Source organism: Magnolia sinica, chromosome 4 (genome assembly GCF_029962835.1).
Source record: "Magnolia sinica isolate HGM2019 chromosome 4, MsV1, whole genome shotgun sequence".
Taxonomy (NCBI): domain Eukaryota; kingdom Viridiplantae; phylum Streptophyta; class Magnoliopsida; order Magnoliales; family Magnoliaceae; genus Magnolia; species Magnolia sinica.
In genome coordinates this window covers 58,110,627-58,122,760 of record NC_080576.1, presented here as the reverse complement: position 1 = coordinate 58,122,760, position 12,134 = coordinate 58,110,627, and positions in this window count along the sequence as shown.

Here is a 12,134-nt window from a genome sequence, read left to right as displayed (position 1 = left end):
AAGAAGATGAGATTGGAGGCGGGATTTAAGGGAAAAAATGAGATTTTTTGAGAGATTAGAAAGCTTGAAGCGGTGAAAATAAAGGAAAGGAAGAAAATGAGATGGATATAAGGGGTCCCACATGATTTCGTGGGCCTCACTAGTGTGTACATCGATTGGCCTAACAGGCCCGTTGTCCGCGGACGGCGAGGCCTCGCCATTGGGGCGATGACATCGCCATTCGCTGGACAGGGGGGTGATGGCATCCCACTCCTGGGGTGCCAGAAATACGCAGATTCGACCTTAGTTCCCCCCGATTTGTACCGTTTAGGCCCCCGAGTCCATTTAAGCTATTTTTTGAGTCTATCTCGTGTATATTCACATGTTATGGGTTGCTAGAGTATGGAATATGCCGAATCATCACTTAAACCCATTGATTGATGGTCTGGAAAAGGATTAGGATCACCTCACATGATCACAGATGCACACGGGTCCCTTTTTTACGGTCAGTTTCGCTTCAACGGTCATATGATCACCATTGGGCGAAACTTAGGATTCTAGGATCATTTCTACATTTCATCGCTCCCTCTTAAGTCAAAGTACATTAGTGTGCATCGTGTGTCCATAACCCAAGTCCAGTTTAATCTAAATAATGCTCTGATACCAACTTGTAATGCCCTGAAAATTGAGGGTCAAGCAGAAGCTCAACTCCTAAGTTCCAATGCATCACTTATGCAACATAGATAATGATGATTAAATGTTGTCCATATTAGTGTATTAAACATGAGTGGGATTGTACCAAATCAGTATATCATACTCCAGAGATAGTTTAATTTCACAAGCAGAAGACTGTGATAAGTATATAAAGCATAAAAGTGATCGTGAGTCCCCAGAGTATGAACGTCACCAGGTTAAATAATTACATGTATAATTCTAAAATCTACAAAATGATAAAGTGTAATGTCATCTAATCCATATACCTGTAGCCTCGGTATTGCAACTCCAGGTCTACATAAACTCGCCAGAGAGTTGGAGGTAGGAGAACTTTTCCTCATCGTTGTAGAAGTCAGGCCCCACCTCGTAAGCCTCGACATCACCTGAAACTACAACAAAGTCTGGTTGGTGTTTTAAAACACCATCCTAGAGTGGGAGTGAGTGATCCACTTAGTGGAACTATAAGGCAAAGGTTAACATGTTATCAATTCAGTCAAGCAGTAATGATAAGGTAATACAACAAGCATTCCTAAATACTTTGGTTAATGCAAGGATGATATGTATTAATGATGTATTCCCTCGCCTGCACTCCCTCTACGATATCATCTCACTGTCGCGCAGGCAACACTCCCACTGTGCTCAACTCCAACGCCAAAGGCACATGCAATGCTGTGCATATATGTGATTAACCAAGTTCTTAATTAGACCTATTCATACAGTATGTTTGGGAAGCCAAGGTAGCTCCCTTTATATCATTTACCCAAACAATGATCCATCTAGGATCGTCAATCCTAGTTAGTCGCATACAATGGCAGTTCCAAGTTGTTATGGAGAGGCTTGTCACCTCAGCGCAATCCTAGTTTATACTCGAAGTCACTACGAAAATGCTCGTCACCTTAGCATAGTCCTCGTGTATACTCAAGGTCAGTACGAGAGGCTTGTCACCTGATTGTAGGTTGATAGCTCGAATACAGTGTCCCATACCATCGTATTCGGCTCACGAGTTTGGTTTGCTCACTAGACACTACGGGGAGGCTCGTCACCCTAGCGTAGGTGACAGCTCGACCACGGTGTCGCATACCATCATGCCTGGCTCATGAGTCTTGGTGGATCGTGGTACCATGGTTAAACAGTTTTTTCACTGGTAAGTTGGTACCTTAGATTCAAGCAATAGCATCCATTCATGGTGAATATACATTTGGTCAATCGGGTTACTTGACAAGCTTGACTGGTACGAGCACACATTGAATTAATCGACATGAAGCGCATACGCACTCCTCGTGGTCTAACCACAACCGATAATCACCGTATGACTTAGATTCATCGAACATGTCTCATGTGGTGAAACGACCTCAGCTACTGATTCAAAAATCGTTACCGATTACCTGGACTACATCGTAGCCCCAATCACACTCGAAAATAATAGCATTCACATGTGATAGTCCAAGATAGCATGTGATAACCAATCTAAATATAAATCTCATTTGAGCACTTCAACAAACATATAGTGCACATGTTATTATACATAGGCATTTCATCCATAAATCACGTAGTAGTAAGATAAGTTACATGAAGGAAACTGTAACTGTAGATAAGGGAATTGAGAATCCTATCTCAACATCCTTATTAAATACATTTCAACAAGCATTTTCTCATTCAGGCATTTTATCAAACACTTAGACTACACATATCACATACATGTAATAAATTAGTTAAAACGTATATTATAGCAAATCCTTTCAAAAGGGAGTTGCCACATGTACAAAAATCATGTAATCCCAATCAACAATCATGGCAAGCACAAATCATAATTTCATATTCGTACAAACATTTAAACAAACACATGGAATGCATTTATTTCCACATAGTATATATATATGTAATACGCGGAAAACATCGCATCTAAGCATATGTGATAGTAATCAAGTCAGTCATAAATCAGTAACTGACATTGAAAGCCTTGAAAACCATAACGCAAATGTTTATAGTCTGTACCTTCCGTCGGTAAACTAGTATTGAACTCAGTTCGAACACTATGCCTTCGTCTACGGTACAACGGCTACATGAATCACGAAATAGGTTAGCTATTTCATCGATTCATCTACTTAGACACCTAAAACAGATTAGGGTTTGGATTTCTTACCTAAAAATGAAATCAAAATCACTGGTATAGCATGCAGGTAGGATCATTTGGCACGTGGAGTGGTGGGATCGAATCCCGGCAGCAAACCCCAACTCTCTCTCATTTCTCCTCACTTTCTCCTTCTCTTTTCTCTCTTATCTCTCTTAGGGTTTGGTAATTCGTATGGAATGAGAGAGGGGTGGGTTAAGGCCCTTATATAGGCTCAGAACTGATGCCAATGGCCCCAGGGCCATGGTATACTTAGGATATAGCCAAAAGGTGGCTGTTTCGGGCCAACGGAGCTCATCTGGAGGTCCATTTCCTACATATGGTCTAGAGAAAGTTCCCTGACAATGGATCTATGTCAGGTTAAGTTTTTGGTCCAATCGAAGTTATAAATCGACCGCGGAGGACCAGTTTCAGTTCAACGGTCATCGCCACTCGATCAGGGCCACAAGTGCATTGACCTGTGTTGGGAAATTTCCCTGATACAAGGGTGTAGTTGGGTCAAAATCTGACAATATGAAACCTTAAATTTGGCCTGCAAGCGAACGGTCCAATTCACTTAAGTTTGAGTTTATTTTCTAAGGAAATTCACATTTTTCACACACTTCACTCCGGGCTCAAGTTGTGCATTTTTGGATACTATTTGGACTTAATTCCCGAGATAGTTGTCAAGCCCAGTAAGGCGGTCGTAACTATATAGTTTCGCGGCAATCGGACTTTCAACGCGCGGTCCAGGTCCAATACGAAGTTTCAAGATTCTCCTGAGGACAACTGGGTTTTGAGATTGATCCTAGGTTTTTAGGAAATGTAGAGTTAGCGATTCTACTAGTTTTGGGTCTTGCAGTTCATATTAAAAGTGATTCAAGCTAATTCACTGATTAATTTAGTTTAATACTTAATCAATTCTCGTCTAATTTTTAAAGGATTCAGTCCTTAATGATTTCTGCCTGAGGTCATCCTTGGGTCTTTGTACAGATTTTTTCGAGACGTTACAATAAAAAATATCATCTGCTCCAACCTATCAAGAGGAGGAGATGACTGTGGTATGGATGGCGTCGATGAGGATGCACGGTTCTATTCTGGAACTGGTGGTGCAAAAGGTGTTGGCCCATTTGTGGGGCTAGTGGCCGGCTGAGAATCCAGCACGGTCTCAAAATTCGGGCCCAGGCTAGGGTCCAACTGGCTATCGTTCAGGAGAGGTGCCCTGTCAAGCGATTCACTAAGTGCAAGACGTGTCGTACTCTGAGTGGTCTTAGGTGGCACTCCCTATATACAACATAGGGTGCAACATGTGTAAGATCTTGAATAACAACACTCAATTTTTCAAGCATTCTACACATTCCAAATCAAAGAAGCTTCATGCATTTCATTTAACCAAAATTGTCACAATACATGAGTTGTAGACTTACATGGATCATGGCAGAAGATACATGTGAGCTAATCTAACAAAAGCTTCAAACACTAAGCACACTAACAACCAACCAAGCCTACCAAGGCTATTCCATAGAAAGCAAGAAACAAAGCAAACCAAAAGATGACTGCAACATATGCTTAGTCCTCTAACTTTAGCGAAGGTGAAGGAGCACCCTTGTCCTGCATATAGCAGAGGAGGGCCTTCAGAGTGCTAGACGTCCTCTTGAATTTTTGTTTCATATAGGCCTGATTCTCTTCAAGCCTTTGCTTCAATTCGACCTGGGTCTCCTTGACCTCTTATCTCAGGGCGGCCTGGTTCTCTTCAATCTGAGCCATGTGGGCTTCTAAGGCAGCCCAATCATGGTGGTCCTCATGTGTAGCAGTAGGAGGCTCCCTACCTGCATCTTGGGCCTCCTCTTCTTCCTCTTCCTACTCTTCCTCATCACTTCCCTCTTCCTTCCTGCTCACTTCCTTCCTCTATTTCATCTTCCTCCTCTTCTTCACTACTTTCTTCCTCTTCCTCTATCTCATCCCCATACTCATCAAGCCTTGCTTGTCGCTACCTGGGGCCTATGCCCATATTGTTGAGCATAGTGTCACTGATGATATGAATCGGGGCAATGTCACCCATATGGAGTCTGAAACTGAAGTGGCAGGCAATTTTACAAATAAGTCGACTAAAGGGAAGTGAGGCATCTCCCCATATAGATCATGCAGTACCCACAATCTGAGACAGTACGAATGTAGGCAAACATAGCTTGTCTCCCTGACCAGCTCTATATAAGAAATCCACCATAAGCTGAGCACATTCCATGAGGTTACTCCACTTGGGGTATACATTATATGTAAATATGTGGTGGAGCCAGCAGAAATCGTTGGTCATTTTGGACGATGCAAGGCTATTTCCTTGCCTCCACTACTCAAGCTGGCCGTAGAGGAAATGGGTGCGGCGATTCCTATCTCGCTCACTAGCGCGTGTACAAGTCCACACTCCATACCTATGATATGAGCTATCATGTCAACATTGACTATGACTTCCTCTCTTCCTAAAGGGATAGTAAACTGCAGCGGCTCCAGTAGTGAGTCCCATATATGAGCATAGAAGGCACGCACTACTCCTTCACTCGCATGGGTATTTCCCTCAAACATGGGACCCCACCCATTTTCAAGGAGCATGTCCATCACTGGGTACAACCCAAAAAGCCTTTCATCCACATGAGCCTCAAATACAACTCTTTAGTTATGGAACCTACCTAATTCGACGCCCACCGGTAGTGATCTCTCGATAGGGACCCGCGGGTTAAGATCCTATTTTGATCTTCTTTCTCCCTTGGCGCTCGTGCTTGCTTTGGCACCCGTCTTCTTCCTCGAACGGGTTGGGCGGCTAGGCCCAGCTTCATCCACGGACGCCCTCTTCTTTCCCATAAGGGAAAGGAGTGTAGAGAGGGAGAAAATAGTAGCAACTAGCTCGAAAAGAGCCATGGGGTTGGAAAAGCTTGAAGGGTGAGATGGGTTTGTGGATTTAGAGGGATATGAGTCACAAAAGAGAGCTTTTGTGCTCAAATAGGTAGGAAATGGGAAGATGGAGGGTTGTAAGAAAGGGTTTTGAGGAAAATGGTGGAGGATGGGTGTGTAATGTAGATAAAGAATGAGCTTTGTGTATGAAAGGGAGATTTGAGAGAGAAAATGTGAATTTAGAGGACTTGGAAGCTTGAAATGGGGGTGGAATGGACAAAGGGAGGCAAAGGGGACCCAAATAGGGCGGTCCTATGTGAGTGCAAGGCCCCACACATGTGGGTTAGGGCGGCGGGCCCGCTGGAGGTGGGTGTGGTGCGCCGCAGTCCCCTGGACAAGTGGCGGTGCCGCCACCTGGGGGCGGTGGCCTCCCCCTCCCGGGGCCCCGAAATGGTGTGGGGGACCCCATGGGTCCCACCGGATTTTACGGTATGGTCCCCTATGTCCGTGAAATGCATTTCTTTGATCCATTTCGCACATATTCACGCCTTTTGGTATGTTTTAAGTTTGGGATTTGTCGGGTAATAGTTTAAACCCGATGTTTAACGGCCTAAGAAGGAATCGAGATCATTTCACAGGATCTCGGACGCGTACGGGTTACATTTCAACTGTCAATCTTGCCACTTGGCGAAACTTAGAATCCTACGATCATTTCTACATTTTTTGCTCCCACCTAAGTCAAAGTGCATCATGTTACCATAACCCATGTCTAGTTTAATCCAAATCATGCTCTGATACCAACTTGTAACGCCTCAAAAATCGAGGGTCGAGCAAAGCTCAACTCCCGAGTTCCAACGCATCACTTATGCAATATAGATAATGATATTTAAATGTTGTCCATATTAGTGCATTATCTTTAATGGTGACGAGCCTCCTCGTAGCGATATCACGAAAGCCTCTTCTGCCCTTCAAATTTTCATCTTTAACCCGACAGCTCTCAATTCAAAATCATGCATCACTCGTCGGCATTTTCTTTGAGAAGAAAGAATCATCCATCTTCCTCGGTGTCTAGACAACCTTTCCATCATTCTTGGAAATACATAGAAATAAATGAAGAGACTTTAGAGCTTCATAACCCATTTACCAATAAACTAACTATTATTCCCATCAACTTGCAGTGTCACTGGTTAATTCTTCACTGTGAACCATTCGATTGACGAAATATCTCTATCTCCGTGGACAATTGGATCATGAAAGAACCAAGAATTCTGATAGGTTATCTGAAAAAGAATGAGCCCCATCAGAGAATTGACAGGATTCACAAAATGAGATTTTTACATTCATGTCACGATCCTCAACAGCCTTTCCCTGCCCACTATTTTGAGACCGCTTAACAACTCTTCTTCTCCAAAAGGCCTTGGAACACTAAAAAATTCTCAGCAATAGGACACCTATCTCTTCGCAATTTCTACAACGCATGGGCTCGAACTATCGTTCGAAAATATACCACCGTTCTAGAACAAATCAACCTCTCTAATGCAATCATAGCTATGTCAGAGCATTTTCATGGGGATGCTGCTATAGTTAGAGGATTCCTCAACCATTGGTCTCCAATCACCAACTCATTTCATCTTCCTTCAGGCGAATTGAGTATCACCTTATGAGATCTTCTTCGTATAGCAGGTCTTCCCATTATGGGCAATATCTTTGATGCTTATGTACCCTTTAATGGAGAGCTCACTCTAGCTTCTAGAGGAGACAACAAATCTAAAATTTTGAAGACCACTCTTGAACTCTTTAGTGCTGTAACGCCCCAAAAATTGGGGGTCGAGCAAAGCTCAACTCCCGAGTTCCAACACATCACTTATGCAACATAGATAATGATGTTTAAATGTTATCCATATTAGTGCATTAAACATGAGTGGGATTACACTAAAACAACATATCATACTCTAGAGTTAATGTAATTAAGCAAGTGAAAGACTGAGATTGGTATATAAAGTATATGTACGGGTTTCACAACCTCCAAAGTATGATCATATAGCCGGGTTGAATATATACATATTTTGTTTCAAAATACTCAAAATATCAAAATGTAAATATTCAACTAATCCAATATCCCTGTAATCCCGGCAACATAGCTCTAGGTTTATACAAACCCGCCTGAGAGTTGTACGTAGGAGAATCTGTCTCCGTCGTGAAAGTCTCGTCGTAACTTGCATCTAAATCAGAGTCTGGTTGGTATTTTAAAACACTGTCCCAGAGTGAGAGTGAGTGATCAACTCAGTGGTACTATAAAGCAAAGGTTAACATGTTATCAATTCAGTCAAGCAGTAATGATAAAGCAGTACAACAAACATAATTTAATTATTCTTGTTAATGCAGGGATAGTATGCTGTAATGATGCATGCCCTCGCCTGCACTCCCTCAGTGACTTCATCTAACGATCATGCATGGAAAACTCCCTAAAAGTGTGCTTCCTCACCAAAGCACATGCAATGCGGTGCATGGTCGTGTTAGGCAAGTAATTTATTAGGCTTATTCATACAGCAGATTCACGAAGCTAAGGTACCTCTCTTTTTATCATTTACCCAAGCAAGGATCTATCTAGGGTCGTCAATCCTAGTTAATCACATACGATAGGCAAGTTGTAGGGTATCACTCCCGATAAAAATAGTGGATAGGCAAGTTCAAGAGTTTACACTCGAGGTCACTACGTGAAGGCTCGTCACCTCAGCATAGGCCTAATTTATACTCGAGGTCACTACGGGAGTCTCATCACCTGAACGTAGGCCGACAGCTCGAATACGGTGTCCCATATACCATCATATTCGGGTCACAAGTTTAGGTTGCTCACTGGTCACTACGGGGAGGCTCGTCACCTCAACGTAGGCCGACAGCTCAACCACAGTGTCCTATACACCACCATGCCCATGAGTCTTAGTGAATCTTGGTACCATGGTTAAAACAGGATTTATATTGGTAAGGGGTACCTTAGATTCAAGCAGTAATGTCTATACATGGTAAACACACAGTAGGCCAATCGGGTTATTTGATAAGTGCGATTGGTATGAGCACACATTAAATTAATTGACATAGAGCGCATAAGCACTTCACGTGGCCTAACCACTATCGACAATCACCGTATGACTCGGATTCATCGAACGTATCTAACGTTGCAAAACTAGTTCGATCACTCAATTGGGAACCGTTACCGATTGCCTGGACTGCGTAGTAGTCCCAATCATACTCAAATGTAAGAGGTAGTCACATATGTTAAGCATAACAGTATTTAACAAACAATTCAAACATAATTCTCATTTGAGTATTTTATTAAACATATTAAGCATGTTAATATACATATGCATTTCATCCATAAATCACATAGTGGCAATTTATATTACATGAAGGAAATTATAGATATGGATAAGGCAGTTAAAAATCCTATCTCAACACCCTTATTAAAAATGATTCATTAAACAATTTCTCATTCAGTCATTTTATCAAACACTTAGGCTACACAGTACTACATCATGAACTAAATTAGTTATAGCATATATTTTGGCAAATCCTTTCGAAAGCGAGTTATCATACATACAACAAACAAGTATCCTAGATCAATAGTCATGTCAAGCATAAATCAGAATTGCACTTTCATTCAAACATTTCAACAAACACATGGAATGCATTATATATTCACATAGTTCACACACATGTATAGTTTATCGAATACATCGTAACTAAGATCATATGGCAACAATCAAAGTGTTGAGGTATAAAAAATGATGAAAGAATTGAAGTAAAAGAAAATAAGAAAGTAAGACAATAGAAAAGAAAAAGAAAGGAGAAAGCGAAATGACTTTGAGGTAGTTTACGCAGGTCCGCGTAAACGATATCAGTTGCATGGGTTCGTGCAAACCAAAGATCAGTTGTGTGGTCGTGCGTAAATGGTTTCAGGAAATGATTTCCTTGAACGGGTAAGATTAATACAAGGTGGGTCCCATGGCACCAAGATCGAGGTGTTACATGTGCGAGGGCCTATAAATACCCCCTCCCCTCCTTCATTGGGATCGCTTGAAGATTTTGGAGGAGAAGCAGAGCAAGAAGAAAGACTGGAGGTAAGATAAAGGAGGCTCTGGTGGTTTGCACGGACCTGTGCAAACCATATCGGTTGCGCGGGTCAGCGTAACTAAAATGCCCTTCAGTCTGTGAAGTTAAAGAGGTAACATGCTATTGAAATGGTCGTCTCCAGATTTCTTCTATCCAAGCTTCAAGGGGAGGAATCAGTAGGAGAGATCTATGTCACATTCCTCTTAAAAAGATGATTAAATCGCGAGTCAGAATGCTAACGGATTTGATATCTGACTTGGACATTTGAACTTTGTCAATTTTTATATTTTAAATTATCTATCTTAGAATCAAGAAATGTTTGAGGATGTAAATGAACTCAGTAATAATAAAATATGACGATTGTCTTTAATACTCTCTCTATTATGTTTGAATAAGATAATATCCCAAATTGATTGCATTTGTTTCTTGTTCAAAACAAAATGGTGACTCTATTGGGGACCCTTTTCTCTTATTTAACATTAACATTAAGAAGTTATAGAACTTTCATCATAGATTGGCGTCTTTTTGACGCCAAAATGGCGACTCTCAGCGGGAACATCCTCCCCTTCATCTCTAAGATAGATTATCTGATTCTTCAAATGCTAACTATAGTTATGTTTTATTTTCGAAGGTTTCTAAATTCAGCTACAAGTTACAACCAATGGCAACTTCTGCTAGAAAAGTGAGCTTCCGTTTCACTCCAATTGGATTCATGATAGAGTACCCACCGAATCAACCCCCAGAGTACCTGACTCGATTTCCTACAAGCAAAAATAACCTGACTCAAGCGATAGCTGGGGTTGCATCTGCTTCGCCTTGACCGTTGGAAGGAGATAAGGGCTGGACTGTCGTAATGTCTCACAGAACGAGAGCACAAAATGCAAGAAGCCCCATGATGGAGCTGCCTTCGCCAAGAGTTAGAGGGCCGATAACACGTAATGCAACGAGAAGGAATCATGAACTTGACCTTCCTGCGATATATCATGAGCAAATAGTCCCGCAGTTAACGTCACGTGACTTTCCAGCTTTGGTCGCCCCAAGGGTCAGATGGACGAGAGAGCAGAAAGGTAAAGTATTAATGGCAAGATCACCAATGTTTGTATCACCTCGGACAAGCTCACCAATGTCTGTATCTCCCCAATCGATTAATGGCACCAGAAGCATAGAGAAGTCAAATGAAACTCCATCCTCTCCTCTTTTCATAAGTCTTATTACGTCAACATATTCCCGCCCCACTCCAACTACGGCTTCATCAAAGAGTGGAGAAGCTGCATCGCATATGGCCAAGACAAATTAGGACAATATGCCAACTATAGAAGATCGTATGAATGTAATGGCAGAAGCACAGAGGATGCTAGTGGAAGAGTGCAGAAATCTTAAAGAGGCTTTAGTGACCCTCACACATAATGTAGCCCAGATAGCAACTCCATTAATGATGGACACAATGACCGGATAAGAAAACCAGCCCAAAGGCTTTCAACCACAGGGGCAGGATCACGAGTGTCTGTTCCAGCCATGAGAACCGTAACACAAGATGAGGTGAGAGTAGAGAGAGCGCGAGAACATTGGCCATTTCAGGTACCGAACGCCGTATCTAAGAGAGGTAGAGGATATCCTGTTTCCAGCCAACTTCAAACATCCAAAATTTTAGAAGTTTAATGGGGAAGAATCACCAAAAGAACACTTAATGCACTTCATTACTAGCATGGGAAATTTTTCTACGATACCGCAGTATTGCTTATGATTGTTCGGGTCGTCACTGACACACAAAGCATTCCGATAGTATTCCAACTTGGCCCCAGAGTTGATACGTACTTGGGAACAAATGCAAGAAACCTTTATGTCAAACTTCTTCTCTTTATAATGAGATGTCAATATTATGGAAATGGCTTTCGCGCGCTGGAGAGAGCGAACCAGTAGAAAAGTTTATAGATAGATGGAAGACATTAGGAGCTTCGTGTAGGCAGCTGCCGGAAGAAAAGGAACATGTCAAGATGTGTCTGAATTCTATGGAGACGAGAATCACGTTTGGACTCACCAGCGCTAACATCAGAACTTTTCGTGACCTGGCCCCTAAGGCTCATGCTTTGAAATTGATGACTCGTAAGATGCCAACATTTCACCATGAGACAGCTAGGAGAGTGCCCAACAGGACGGCTGTAAATACCGTCGATCGTGACAAGAGAAGCAAAGATATGAGGGACTCAAGGGAAAAGAGGCCAGAAGGAAAAGAAGAATGGAACCAATTAAGAAACAGATACAGTGGAAAAAAGCCCAGGATGCTTAATTCTCACGAGGGGTTTACGTTTAACAGGGAAGATGTTGTTCCTATGAT